Source organism: Panulirus ornatus, chromosome 40, assembly GCF_036320965.1.
Source record: "Panulirus ornatus isolate Po-2019 chromosome 40, ASM3632096v1, whole genome shotgun sequence".
Classification (NCBI taxonomy): Eukaryota; Metazoa; Arthropoda; class Malacostraca; order Decapoda; family Palinuridae; genus Panulirus; species Panulirus ornatus.
The window spans coordinates 14,068,748-14,083,747 of NC_092263.1; the positions used below are offsets into that span (position 1 = coordinate 14,068,748).

Genomic DNA, 15,000 nt, shown 5'->3' on the forward strand with positions numbered 1-15,000 from the left:
ATGGGGGAAAGTGTTGTGGTGGTTGAACGTTTGAATTTGCATATGAGCGAACGAACGAGCCGATTGTTTTTCAAACTAAAGAGCCCAATTGGGGTCCGAGTGTTTTTATTAATGTGTGGTAGTCATTTTCTGGTGCATGGTTCACTGTTTCCTGTCATATATTTGATTAATTAAAGGTGAGGACCGGGTTGATGGCGTGTGTTGATGGGCGACACATGAGATGGACTTACAGAGAATCGTGTTCATTGGTCAAATATATTTTGTTGGTGTTGGTGTTTTGCAAGTCGTATGTTTTCTCTCTTACTAACTCACCGCGACTCTCGCACCTCTCTCTTTACTCATCCTAACCCTTTTGTTTACTGTACACATCTGAGTCATCCGTCTCTTTCTCTCTCTCTCTCTATCACCATCTTCTCCCTTACTCATCACAACCTCCCGTTACTACCATCCCACGTCAAGAAATCTCAGGGACTCGCTCCTCCTCCTCCCACCCCACGAGAGAGAGAGAGAGAGAGAGAGAGAGAGAGAGAGAGAGAGAGAGAGAGAGAGAGAGAGAGAGAGAGAGAGACTGAATACCATAATGAGAAATCCCAATTGACGCACACAATATATACACAAGTTATACTAAGTGAAGGTCTACTGAGGAACGTAGATCACACTGTTCTATTACAACCACAATCACAACTACAACCACAGCCACAACCCAGCCACATCGAGGCCCACAGCTTCCTTGCCTCGTACGAGTCGCTGTAACTCAAAGAAACGAACTGGATCCTCAAATCGCCTCACGATGCTGACGTAGGCGACCGCCAGGTTCGTCGTCAGCAACTGTGGTCGCTGGCGAGGGAGGGTCGTCTTCGGCGGCCGGCGTCCCCATGTGAACGTAGCGTTCGTCGGCGAGGAGGAGGAGGAGGAGGAGGGCGAGGAGGAGGAGGAGGAGGAGAGTCGCCCGCTTGGCGGAGTCTTGAGTGAGTGGGAGACGTCTGGAAGAGGGGTCGTCAGCGAATACAATCGTCGGCTAACGGAGTCGTCAACGGGTGTAATCGCCAGCAAGATGAACCGTCAAATGGAGTCATCGCCAGCAAGAGGAGTCGCCAGCTAACGGGGACGTCCACAGGTGTATACAAATATAAATAAAAAGTTCGTGCCTTGAATTTCAAACGCCGGAAACCTGTGAATGGAGGACCTGAACACACCTTTGTCTGGACAGCAAGACTAATGAGCAGGAGAGGATAATTTGCATATATTAAAGGCTTTAAGACACAAAATCAACAGGTACGAACACAAGCAAGGTGGATCACAACGAAACTGAAAGTGCATTGTGGTCCTTGACGGGCACAAGTATAGTTACGTACATACGTACGCAAACACGTACAGCACACACACACACACACACACACACACACTCACACATACACACACACACACACTCACACACACACACACACACACACACACACATACACACACACACACACACACACACACCAGCAAAGAACACATCCAACCGGAAGTGTCTGGGGCCAGATTTTGCCACTCTTGTGTTAGCTTAATCGACCGATTTTTACAACTTTCTTAAAACTCTGTCGATCTGTACTCGACGGTGTGTTCAGGGTCGACCCCAAACGCCGGGTGGTACTCCTCCATTGCCTCAAACATGGGTTGCCCACTGCACTGTTTTGTTTATATGAAAAAAAAATATTGGGAGACGCGTCTTACTTCACACCTAACTTAACCTAGCCTAAGCTATCTAAGTTAACAAAGAGACCTTAGATGAACTAAACCTTCATTAAACACCTAAGTTAACCCTCTTTCAAGACGTCTAAGAAACAAACAAACAAATAAACACCCCCTGCATGCTTTGTGGTTGGTAATAGATCCCCCCCATACCTAGGGAAGACTCGGTTCGAACCCCTACTGAAAACCAACATGATTCACGTATCGAAAATTTAAATGAAATATTTCCTACACGTTTTACTTAAGTTCCGGTATGTAAATTAGGTAAACAAAGGCCCCCGTAGGAGACCTTAGTCTGTCCAAAATCAGTGACCCATTTTCTTTTGTGACACCACTGAAGTCAATCGTCTCCCCCCCCACACCTCACCCCCCCACCCCACACCCCACCCCACACCCCATCCGACCCCACCCCACCCCATCCGAAACACGTCATTAATCCGGTAAAGACGTTCGGAAAACTATAACCTGGCCGGTTACCCATCGTATGGTATCCGGACACGGCCGCTACCAGTCGTACCGGCCTCCTCCTCCTACAACAACAACACAACAACAACAGAGGTTGTATAAAACCCGGTAACCGTAGAGGCTATTTTGCCGTCAAGTTCACTACAAGAGGAGGCTGGCTATACAGCCGGCAACCGGTGCCGCGGTGTCAAGAATACGGTAACTAGTGACGTCATTCGTATCTTCTGACCAATACAAAGAAGAGAAATGAATTTCATTTCAGTAAGAGATTGAGTTCAATATAGTGTGTATATGTGTGTGTCTCCATCATCATGATCAATTGAGGTGGGCGAGAGAGTAGTTAGGTAGTTAGTTACGTAGTTAGCTGTGTAGATAGTTAAATAGTGAGGTAGGTAGTTAACTAGTTGGTTGGTTAGTTAGTTACTTAGGTAGGTAGTTAGTTAAATAGTTAGTTAGGTAGGTAGGTTGTTACGTACTTAGTTAGCTAGTTAGTTCGTTCGATGTTAGGTAGTTAAATAGTTAGGTAGATAGGTAGTTAACTAGTTAGTTAGCTCGTTCGTTCATTAGTTAGGTATTTAAATAGTTAGGTAGATAGGTAGTTAACTAGTTAGTTAGCTCGTTCGTTCGTTAGTTAGGTTGTTAAATAGCTAGGTAGTTAACTAGTTAGTTAGCTCGTTCGTTCGTTAGTTAGTTAGGTAGTTAGCTAGTTGCTGAGTACGAAATGATGATGCACTCAGGCGTGCTGGCTGGGTCCCTTTCCTCACTCAAAACAACAAAAACAACAACAACAACAACAACTCTCTCTCTCTTTCTCTCTCTCTCTCTCTCTCTCTCTCTCTCTCTCTCTCTCTCTCTCTCTCTCTCGGGACACCGGGCGTGGAGTCGCGTTTCAACTGGCGACCACATGCAAGTCTCATGACCGTTAATGCATACCTCCTCCCCCCCATTAAAACCCCCATTCCAACCCACCCTCACCCCCACCCACCCACCCCAATACCCCCCCCCCCATTCCAAACCCACCCCTGTCACAACCCACCCACCCGCCCACATCCATGCCCCGGTTCCCTTGCCGTGGAGCGATCCGCCACCGTGGTGGGTGGTGGGTTCGATTGCCCACCCACACCCACCCACCTCCAGGCGACGTCCCGCTCCCCCCCCCCCCCACTAAATCACCGGGATAAAGAGAGAAAATAGAAAGTAACTGACGCCACGCGGGGCTGGAGCATCCTTGCACGCGTTCGGCGATTCAATAGGGAAAAAAAATAAACAAAAATAAAAATCATGGACGCCATTAAACCAAACAAATCCATGTAAATCAATTCCTTAAGGCGATGGTTTATTAAACCATCCCAAAGGTTAAGTTATTGTGTGGGTTTAAAGGAGACATCTTTCATCAGTTGTGGAATTAAAGGTTACTATATATATATATATATATATATATATATATATATATATATATATATATATATATATATATATATATATAATATATATATATATATATATATATATATATATATATATATATATATATTCTTTTTCCTACATATTTCCTATTTCCCGCTATAGCGAGGTAGCGCTAAGAACAGAGGTCTGAGCCTAAGAGGGAATATCCTCACTTGGCCCCCTTCTCTGTTCTTTCTTTTGGGAAACTTAAAACGGGAGGGGAGGATTTCCAGCCCCCCGCTCCCTCCCCTTTTTAGTCGCCTTTTACAACACGCTGGGAATACGCGGAAAGTATTCTTTCTCCCATATATATATATATATATATATATATATATATATATATATATATATATATATATATATATATATATATATATCCCGCATCTCCAACTGTAGCCAAAGAAATAAACCTATTTAAATGCCTTATTAATAGAAATATAAACGCACCAATACACTGAACATACACTTAACAATCATTTATAACTGGGAACAGTTCCCCCCCCTCCTACCCCCACCCCATTAAGAGAAAAAAAAACAATAGTTTTTACCAATATTTACAGAGGAGGGGGGCTGGTGCTGTGGGGGGGTTGTGGGGGTGCTGTGGGGGGAGAATACACATATATATCCACATTTCCCACCATTGACAGAAGCAGTTCCAGCCTACTCTCCCCCCCCCCCAATAAAACCAACTTAACAGCTTCACTTTTCTCACAAAAGTATTAGAAGATCTCGCAAGCTCACTTAAATGTCACTTGTCGCAATGTGATCATACACATTCGTATGGAAGAGACTTGGAGAGGCGGGAAGAAAATAAAATAAATAACAATCACTTTCTGCACTTGTTTACGTAGAGATCATATTACCGTACGTCTCTACGACACCAGCGTGTAATAATCGCGTACCGTAATTCAAGAATGGTGGGCAGTAACGAGCGGTAAACTACCTCACTCTCGCACCTCCAAAGGGACACTGACACCTTGGGAAGTTCAGTCATGATAGATCCACAGGTGCCGCCGTTGTCGTACCGCGCTGCCGGGAACTCAAACTCGTCAACATTTTCATTCGATATCAAATAATTAATCTCTAACGATAGACAATCGAGCTTTGGATTTGTTTTTTCTATTCTATACCTATATCAGACACCCATACGACATACGTGTGGAATAAATACGGTAGGGATCATTTAAATTGAGCAAGATAATTGAAGGGAAAAAAAGAAGAGAAGTCCTATGCCCGGCAGCGCTACCCTAACACACACACACACACACACACACACACAGACACACACAGACAGACAGACACACGGACGCTTCCATCATGACAAAATTTAAATACCCTGCAGAGCGGCTCCAGCAACATATGTGTGTCCCTACCACTGCTATACCATCTATTAACCCCCACACCTCCTCCACACCCCCACAACACACCCCCCCCACACACCGTTATCTGGAGGGCCTGAGGCATTGTCTACCATCTTCTTCTCCCGCGAGAATATATATTTTTTTTGAGAACACTAGGCTCACGCGGACTATAGGATTACCGGTATATTCGCCTCTAGGGCATGGCCGAACTTGACGAGACACACACACACACACACACACACACAGGAAGTACTTTCTTTGACTATGCCCACGTCCTCTTCCCCCCCTCCCCCTCCCCCTCCCCCACACCCCCCAAACATCCCCCACCCCCTACCCCCCCCCCTTCCCTCGCTCGTCGGGCCTTTAAATTAATAACCTTCGCTAACGCGCCGCCCAGCGATGAACGGTTTTAAACTCCCTCCCCCAAACTCCCCTCTCCCAACCCCCCTCTCCCAACCCCCCTCTCCCAACCCCCACCCCAGCACCATTACGCGTTATTTTGGGGGTTGGGGGGGTGGGGGGGTTATGCTTGAGGTGATGGAGGAATTTAAACGGCTTGACTTTGTTAAAACATAGGGCTGTAGTATACATAGCCATGGTTCAAACACAGATGAAAAAAATATAGACAAAAATATATAGAAATGATTTAGAAAAACTATATACATTCTCTGCCTTTTGAATTATATAACACGTGCAAAGGACTTAGCAAACTAACAAAGGCAAAAGAGATCACAGATATGTTATCATACAATATATATATATATATATATATATATATATATATATATATATATATATATATATATATATTGGACAATCACGTTTACCAAATGGCGTCCTAGCTTCGTCTCTTCGATGTGTGTATATATATATATATATATATATATATATATATATATATATAGAGAGAGAGAGAGAGAGAGAGAGAGAGAGAGAGAGAGAGAGAGAGAGAGAGAGAGAGAGAGAGAGAGAGAGAGAATATGATAGATTGATAGATAGTTTGGTAGGAAGATACGCGGATAAAAAGACAGATAAAGAGACAGACAGATAGATAAACGGACGGGTAGATAGACAGGTATGTTTCCAGGGGCATTCCTCTAACCCCCTCGGGTGGGTCTTGTGAGGGAAGCACCCATGTGAAGCGCAAAATGGATCAACCAAACTGTCTTTTTGGCGCTTCCGTCACAACACAGCGCCGTACGCGCACGTCACTGGCTGTCGCTGGCGCCGTCACACGTGGCCGTCACACGTGGCCGTCACACGTCAGGACAAGACACACCTCCCCCTCCCCCTCACCTCCCCCCACCCCATACAAGACGACCATGAGGGCCTACAAAACCATAGCGATTCAGCATCTTCCCCCACCCCCTCCCTCACTCCCTTCCCCTCCCTTCCCTCTCCCTCCCTCTCCCTTTCCCCCCTTTACCCTCCCCTGCACTCCCGACTCCCCCTCCCCCAGATGGCGTCGTCAGCTGGTGGAGGATAATGCCCCCCCTTCCCCCCCCTCCCCCCACACGTTAATCCACCATTTGCAACATGTTCAGAAAGTACACTCCGCGCAGGAGCAGGGTCGAACGTCCCCTTGCGACTGGATCGCCATTAGCCATCTTACGACCATCTGGTACGACGGAGGGACGGACGGACGCACGAACGCGACGTGGCCACGCCAGGATCGGAACGAACGAGTGGTTTCGATCCCACAGCTTCCGTGAACCAGCTGGCTCGTTGGCAAGACGCGCTCACGCACGCACATCCCGGGGTCGAACCCCCCCGCACGAACGAGAAGGTCACAGCGGTGCGTGTGATACAGTATGTGTTGATCATCACGAAGGGGAAAGAAAATGGAACACGGTATGTCCCCAAGTGGACCTGGAGGAGGGAAGGGGGGTAATTATACTGTCAGGGGAGACACAAGAATTATTGTATCTCCCCTGATGATATGATGATTACACGAAAGTGCACAAGGGAACTTATCGTATTTCATTTTTCCTTATGGTCATCAAACTATATATATATATATATATATATATATATATATTATATATATATATATATGTGTGTGTGTGTGTGTGTGTGTGTGTGTGTGTTACAAGGTTAAGAGATGGTGCCACACACACACACACACACACACACACACACACTACACCAAAGCATGATGAATTCAAAGTGCGTCACAGCGCCTGACTAGAAACATCACGACCTGGCCTCCGCTCGTCTCAAGGTGGGCAATTTGCCCAACCTTGGACCACTCTGCCCAACTAGAGTGCCAGAGCAGGTGAACCCGTGCCCAACTTAACCACGTCGTGATGGTTAATGATGTAATTGGTGACTGCTCCCACCCCTCCCCACCACCACGCCTCTGTTGCATCGAAGAAAACGACTTGTACGACCTTCTGGGTCACAGAGGTGTTACGCCGACGACCTCTGGGTATGACAAGTCTTTGACCTCTGATATGACTCTGAAAGTGTCAGGTCAAAGGTCAGGTTACCTCACTCAAGGGTCGTATATACCGTCGTGCTCAAGGGTCGTATATATACCGTCGTGCTCAAGGGTCGTATATATACCGTCGTGCTCAAGGGTCGTATATATACCGTCGTGCTCAAGGGTCGTATATATACCGTCGTGTGCTCAAGGGTCGTATATATACCGTCGTGTGCTCAAGAGTCGTATATATACCGTCGTGCTCAAGGGTCGTATATATACCGTCGTGCTCAAGGGTCGTATATATACCGTCGTGTGCTCAAGGGTCGTATATATACCGTCGTGCTCAAGGGTCGTATATATACCGTCGTGTGCTCAAGGGTCGTATATATACTGTCGTGTGTTCAAGGGTCGTATATATACCGTCGTGTGCTCAAGGGTCGTGCATATACCGTCGTGCTCAAGGGTCGTATATATACCGTCGTGCTCAAGGGTCGTATACCATCGTGCTCAAGGGTCGTACACCGTCGTGCGCTCAAGGATCGTACACCGTCGTGTGCTCAAGGGTCGTATATACCCCGTCGTGTGCTCAAGGGTCGTATATACCCCGTCGTGTGCTCAAGGGTCGTATATACCCCGTCGTGTGCTCAAGGATCGTATACCGTCGCGCTATAGAAGGGGGGTGAGGAGGGGGGCCGACACCGCCATTTTAGTTCCAGGGTTAGAATACATTGTGTGGCTCATCATCACGAATGCAGAATAGTTCACATGGCCACCTACCATACTAGGTGAAGGTGGGGGGGTGCAGGGCTCACCTGTCCACCCAAACATTGTTCACCTCCTGACTGGCTGGGCTGGGTCGGGTCGGGTCGGGTCGGGTCGGGTCGGGTTCTGACCTCAGGTAAGGTTATGACAACCTCCCCCCCCTCCCTCTACCAGGGCGAGGTCAAGGCAATTAGCCCTGGTGATTTGCAGGTCAGAGGAACAAGAGATAAAAAAAGGTTAAAAAAAAAAAAAGAAAGAAAATATATAAAAAGGTTTATGACGCATGTCTTTTATACGCTTTTTTGGGGGACGCATGCGTATATTTTTTTTTTTTTGAGGGGTGGGTTGGGTTGGGTGGGGACCAGATACGCTGGCTCGCTGTTCACCTGGCCATCATGAACTGAACCCACCACAACACCGGGGGTTTAGTGCACAACCCACCACAACACCGGGGGTTTAGTGCACAACCCACGTCATACAGGGGAAACCCCTGACCTTGATGACGTCACACAGGGACAACCCCTGACCTTGATGACGTCACAGAGGGGCGTAACCCCCTGACCTTGATGGCGTCACACAAGGGGGGGGCACCCCTCACCCTCCCCCCAGGTCCAAGATGGCAACCACACATCAACTTTCTCCCACGGGGGGGGGGGGTTAAGGGGGTAAAGGTCACCCAGATCCATTATTACCTCCCTCAACTGCGCATTAAATCGTTTACCTCATCAAAGGTCAGGTCAAAAAACCTAGGCGACTAATCGCTCCATCGCATTACAGATGATTAATCCTGTCCTCCACACATGATCAACTCAGCCTTCAATATGATCAGCCAAGTCTTCAAACTCATCAACTTGGTCTACTGACATGATTAAATTGATCGTTATGGTGATTAATCTGATGCTAAAGGGTGATTAACATAGTCTACTGAGGTGATTAGATTAATCCTCAAGATGATTGATTTAGTCAACTGAAATGATTAATCTTTAATGCGATTTATTCAACTCTCAAGATAATTAAGTTGGTCTACTTGGATGATTACATTAATCTTTACCATGATTAATCAACTGTGATCAACTTTGTTGAGATCATCATCTCATGCGCATAAGATTATGGTGTTTACTTTAAGGGTACTTTAAGGGTACTTTAAGGTACTTTAAGGGATTTAGGGTAACTAAAAAGTATGTTTAAGGTAAATGTACAGGCCCTTGGGTGATTTTAGGGATTTTGAGGACCCTAGACACGCGTTAAGGGTAAATGAATACACTCCCTTGGTTATTCTAAGGGACTTTTAGGTCCCTAAACATGTGTCTGGAGCAAGTTTATCTTTAGGGCCAACACTTAGGTCCACGGTGGAGCCAATGTCTCTTATATAGGTCGTCCCTTAGATTTAAAGACACTGTAAGAGAGAGAGAGAGAGAGAGAGAGAGAGAGAGAGAGAGAGAGAGAGAGAGAGAGAGAGAGAGAGAGAGAGAGAGAGAGAGAGAAACAAATGTTTGGCAAATAGAGAAGAAATATGAAGTGAGTGAAGAGGGGGCATAAAGAGATATTTGAAAGAGGAGGAAGAATAAGAGGAAGAAAGAGGGAGAAGAAAAAAGAAGAAGAAGAAGAAGAAGAAGAAGAAGAAAAAGAAGAAGAAGAAGAAGAAGAAAGAAGACAAAGTTGAGTAATGGTTAAACGAAGATAAACAAAGCTGGTCTTCATATATATATATATATATACACACACACACACACACACACATAAGGGGGAGACCCTCACTAAAAGTATATTGAAATCTTCAGATCCAAGACTTTCCTGGTTCGAATCTTCACACCCACGAAAATACAGAATATTACAGAATATTTCCCACATTTTCTGAGGTACAGAATCTTTGGGAGGATGTGGGGGGTAGGGGGAGGTTACAATTACAGCGCCTAACACAGCCATACAGCTGAGGGCCACATGGCTAACCACCCCACACCCCCAAGACTGGTGATTAAGCTGTTCTAACGACAGGAGGTGAGAAAACGGAGTCTCGGGTTCTACACTCTAGGTGCAATGATGGTGAGGTGGGTGCCAGCTTTCGTGGTTTGGTGGTGATGGTGGGGGAGAGAGGCACACCTCCGCCCCGTGTACTGTTGGAGAGAGAGCTGGTGTTGGTGAAGACGTGGAAGGAGAGGGAGAGCTGGCGTTGGTGAAGAAGAGAGGGACGGGATTGAAAGATGGATGTTCGTGTTGGAGAAGAGATGGAGGAGGTGAAGAGGAAGGATGTGTGTGTGTGTGTGTGTGTGTTGGTGGGGAAAGAGGCCTTTCTCCAACAGCTCTATCATACACCATGAAGCTGGGTCTAACAAGCGGATGGGCCGTTCTGTAATTTGCTGTCGAAATAGACTGCAAATCCCTTTTGGTCCCCAACACATTTTCTCCACGTATATACACAGTGACGTTTTCTATATATGGCTATCGAATGAGCCTCAACACTTTAGGAAGGCATAACAAAGATCATTACAGACTGGTAGTTACGACTTGACGCTGACGACCTCATTAATGACTCTGGTAGTTAGGTGATAGACCCTTAAGATCCTTAACGACCCTGGTAGTTGATAGAACCCATGAACCACCCTAGTTGACCAACCAGCTGTACACACAGATGCCTCTAAACAACTGGACAATTTTGACCCACTGTACAAGGATTTTAGCTTCCCTCTCCCACATCTCTCCTGCTGTTGTGCATCCTGGGGAGAAAGGCTGAGGTAGAGGGGGAGTTGTGGGGTGTGGCGTCCTGGGGAGAGAGGTTGAGGTAGAGGGGGAGTTGTGGGGTGTAGCGTCCTGGGGAGAGAGGTTGAGGTAGAGGGGGGATTGTGGGGTGTAGCGTCCTGGGGAAAGAGGTTGAGGTAGAGGGGGGATTGTGGGGTGTAGCGTCCTGGGGAGAGAGGTTGAGGTAGAGGGGGAGTTGTGGGGTGTGGCGTCCTGGGGAGAGAGGTTGAGGTAGAGGGGGAGTTGTGGGGTGTAGCGTCCTGGGGACAGAGGTTGAGGTAGAGGGGGAGTTGTGGGGTGTAGCGTCCTGGGGAGAGAGGTTGAGGTAGAGGGGGGATTGTGGGGTGTAGCGTCCTGGGGAGAGAGGTTGAGGTAGAGGGGGAGTTGTGGGGTGTGGCGTCCTGGGGAGAGAGGTTGAGGTAGAGGGGGGATTGTGGGATGTAGCGTCCTGGGGAGAGAGGTTGAGGTAGAGGGGGAGTTGTGGGGTGTAGCGTCCTGGGGAGAGAGAGGCTGAGGCAGGGTGTGTGTATGTGTGTGTATGTGTGTGTGTGTGTGTGTGTGTGTGTGTGTGTGTGTGTGTGGTGGAGGGAGGGGAGAGTGTGTGTGTGTGTGTGTGTGTGGTGGAGGGAGGGGAGAGTGTGTGTGGTGGAGGCCACCACAGGTATCAGGGACGAACTGTGGTAGGTGTTTGTGGTGGTGGCTGGTCGGTCCATCGTCAACCTAAAGAGCAGACACACCCTTCTTCCCCCCCTTGTGGAGCCACACTACCACCGCAGGCATTTGATACAGCAGACGTTTAAAGCTACAGACGTTTAATACAGCAGACCTTTAAAGCTACAGACGTTTAATACAGCAGACGTTTAAAGCTACAGACGTTTAATACAGCAGACCTTTAAAGCTACAGACGTTTAATACAGCAGACGTTTAAAGCTACAGACGTTTAATACAGAAGACGTTTAGAGTTACAGACGTTTAATACAACAGACGTTTAATACAGCAGACGTTTAAATTTACAGACGTTTAATACAGCAGACGTTTAAAGCTACAGACGTTTAATACAGCAGACGTTTAAAGTTACAGACGATTAATACAGCAGACGTTTAAAGTTACGACGTTTAATACAGCAGACGTTTAAAGTAGCAGACATTTGATACATGAGACGTTTAAAGCAGCAGACATCTAAAGAGGGTAGACCACCTCGCCAGGACCATCCACGGGTCTGCGTGGTCTTCGTGTGTCTATTCTGAGTAGACTTAACCCAAGGACATCTCTGATCATGTGAGGTGTATAGAACTTCTTGGAAAGAGGGGGGAGGGGGAGGGTGTTGAGGGAAGGGGGGAAGGGGGTTGAGGGAAGGGGGGAGGGGGTTTGAGGGAAGGAGAGCGGATGGAATTATGACCGGGGGGGGGGGGTTGAGGAAGGGGTGAGGGGGAGAGGCTTCATATAAACACATGGTATCAACACTCCGTGGTGGTTCATCCCCCTTCCCCCCCCCCCCACGCAACTGCAAACAGCTGACCTCCCTCCCCTCATCCCCCCTCCCTCCCCCACACACACTTACACACTCTCTCCCCCCCCCCACCTCCTCCTACTCTCACTAAACACCCCCTCCCCCCTGATACATCACACCCACCCCCTCCCTCTCTCAATCTATCCCCCCCCCCTTCTCATATTCCTTTCCCACCTCCTTCTCCTACACACACACACACACACACACACACACACACACACACACACACACACACACAGTTCCCCCTTCCCCCTCCTCCCCTCTCTGTTATTTTAGATCAGCCGTGTGGGGGGTGGGGGGGTGGTGCTGGGAGAACTGAGCCACGAGACACAGGGAAAGAGGGGGAACAGAATAACATTATAATGCTCCAGTCTGCACACTGCCTGCCCCCCCCCCCCCCCCACGACATGTATTTGCACCCCCTGACCCCCCTCCCCTTCCCTCCCCCGTCAACACACTGGCTCGGCTGGCTCCTCCTCCTCTTCCTCTCCTCCTGTGTTACCACCTCATCCAAACGTGATTCGCTTCACGTATACATCGCCTACGGGCGAGCTCTGTTGCTCCGCCGGGGCCCCCCTCCCTCCCTCCCTCCCTCCCTCACCAGTGCCCGTCTGCAACACCACCTCCCCTCCCCCTCCCCTCCCCCCCCCCACCCCCCACACACACACATCCCACCTGGGCGTTACTAATAACGATGTTTATCAACGTTTTGACGTCCGGGACGCGACCGCCGGGCGGGTAAACGATGAGATGGAAGCCAGAGAGGGAAGGAGGGGGGGGGGGGGGGGGGGGGGGGATGGTGATGACACAACTCCCTCACCCCCTCCTCTACCCCTCCCCCCTACCTCCACTCCCCCATCCCCCACCTCCAGGGGTCTAGGGTCAGTCGAAGTGAATTCTTATTTCGGATGTGAGGTTGCGATGGCATCATATATATATATATATATATATATATATATATATATATATATATATATATATATATATATATATATATATATATATATCTTAGTACGATATGAGGTCATATGTGATGTGAGAGAGAGAGAGAGAGAGAGAGAGAGAGAGAGAGAGAGAGAGAGAGAGAGAGAGAGAGAGAGAGAGAACTCGTGCAGGTTTGAGTCACCAGCATCGACATGATGAACTCGATTACTGGTCAAAGGCTCATCTAGGAAGAGAGACGAGAAAGCGTGAGGCAAGGGGAGGCGGAAGAGAGATAAGTAAACGCGTCTGTTGATGTGAAAAGGAGGGAACCGCCAGTCCATCGTCGCCGAATCTGCGGCCATCAAAAAACGGACGCTGGAGGGAAAACTGTAAATGAAGACGCTGACAAGATGGGAAAACCGAACGATGAACGCTGGTTGCTGACGGTGGGGGGGGGGGGGGGCGAGAAGGGGGGCGAGAGGGGGGGGGCGAGGTAGGTAGGCAGGTAGGGTCGGGGATTCGAACCAGAGACGTCAACATTTGATGCCAGACTCCATCATCCATTTTCAGACCACTTATCAAGGGGAGGGGGGGGGGGGGTCGAGACATAAGGTTTCCCTTCCCCCCCAAGTCAATTTCAAGAGCACCTGACGTAGGGGGGGGGGAAGGGGTGAGGGGGTGAGGGTGGGGGGGACGGAAAGGTTTATGAAGATCCATTGAGCGTAAGAGACACACATGCGTGTTTGTACAGACGATCCTAAAAACGGCTGGACGATGCTTTGGAAAAAAAAAAAAAGGGGTGGAGGGGAGGGGAGGTGATCAGATGCGATCGAGCGCGCGTCTCTCTCTCTCTCTCTCTCTCTCTCTCTCTCTCTCTCTCTCTCTCTCTCTCTCTCTCTCTCCTCGAGGGAGGATCGAATCGGGTGCAGGTTGCTAAGGGGAAGGAAGGAGACGCGCCGGTCTTGAAAAGCAGAGGACGTGATAGACGAGCAAGCACAGGAGCAATCTCACGGGGTAAACTCGTCTGCGAGGCGAAGATGGACGCTTTCCAAATGCGCATTCTTCATCCCCTGTTGATATGAGAGAGAATGTATATGTATAAATACATAACCAGTGAGGGAGATAGGGAAGGGTAGAGTTGCACAGAGGCCGTGAAGGATAGTCGAAGCGAGGGACCATAAAAGGACTTCTTGTGGTTTAAGGATCCGCGGAAACAAATCTCCTTTGCCTCCAATCCTCGAGCATGACGGTGCCACGACGGAGCACGACGGTACACCACCCTTGAGCACGACGGTATGAGGATCAGTGAACATGACGCACGACCCTCCCCCGTGTACGACGGTACGAACAGAAGGTACGATGAGCTAATCCAGGGGTCGCTACTGGCGTGCTTAAGGGTGGTAGAAAGATCCACAGATATTTCCCTTACGTGAGGCCAAAGAGGCAGAGGTCAGGCATGTGGAGGGCGTTACTTCGACCTGACGTAATACTGGGGAAAGTAAAAAGTCCCTCTGGGGGTGCGTAAGAAGTCCCTCTGGGGGTGTGTGAAAAGTCCCTCTGGGGGTGTGTGAAACGTCCCTCTGGGGGTGTGGTGGATGAAGGGGAAGGAGAGAGAGAGAGAGAGAGAGAGAGAG

The 15,000-nt window shown here is 48.5% G+C and overlaps 1 protein-coding gene across 4 annotated transcripts in view; it reads right to left on the reverse strand.

Moving 5' to 3' along the window:
- The window catches only part of LOC139761441 (pleckstrin homology domain-containing family G member 5-like), a 593,230-nt gene that overhangs the window by 458,720 nt on the left and 119,510 nt on the right, over window positions 1–15,000 (reverse strand). Inside the window, exon 1 of one of the 4 annotated variants that reach the window (XM_071685647.1) lies at window positions 4,551–4,608. The exons of the other annotated variants lie outside the window; for them this stretch is intronic. The gene's annotated coding sequence lies outside the window, so the exon portion shown is untranslated. Of the gene's footprint in view, window positions 1–4,550; window positions 4,609–15,000 lie in introns of those variants that run through there. 4 annotated transcript variants of the gene reach the window in all.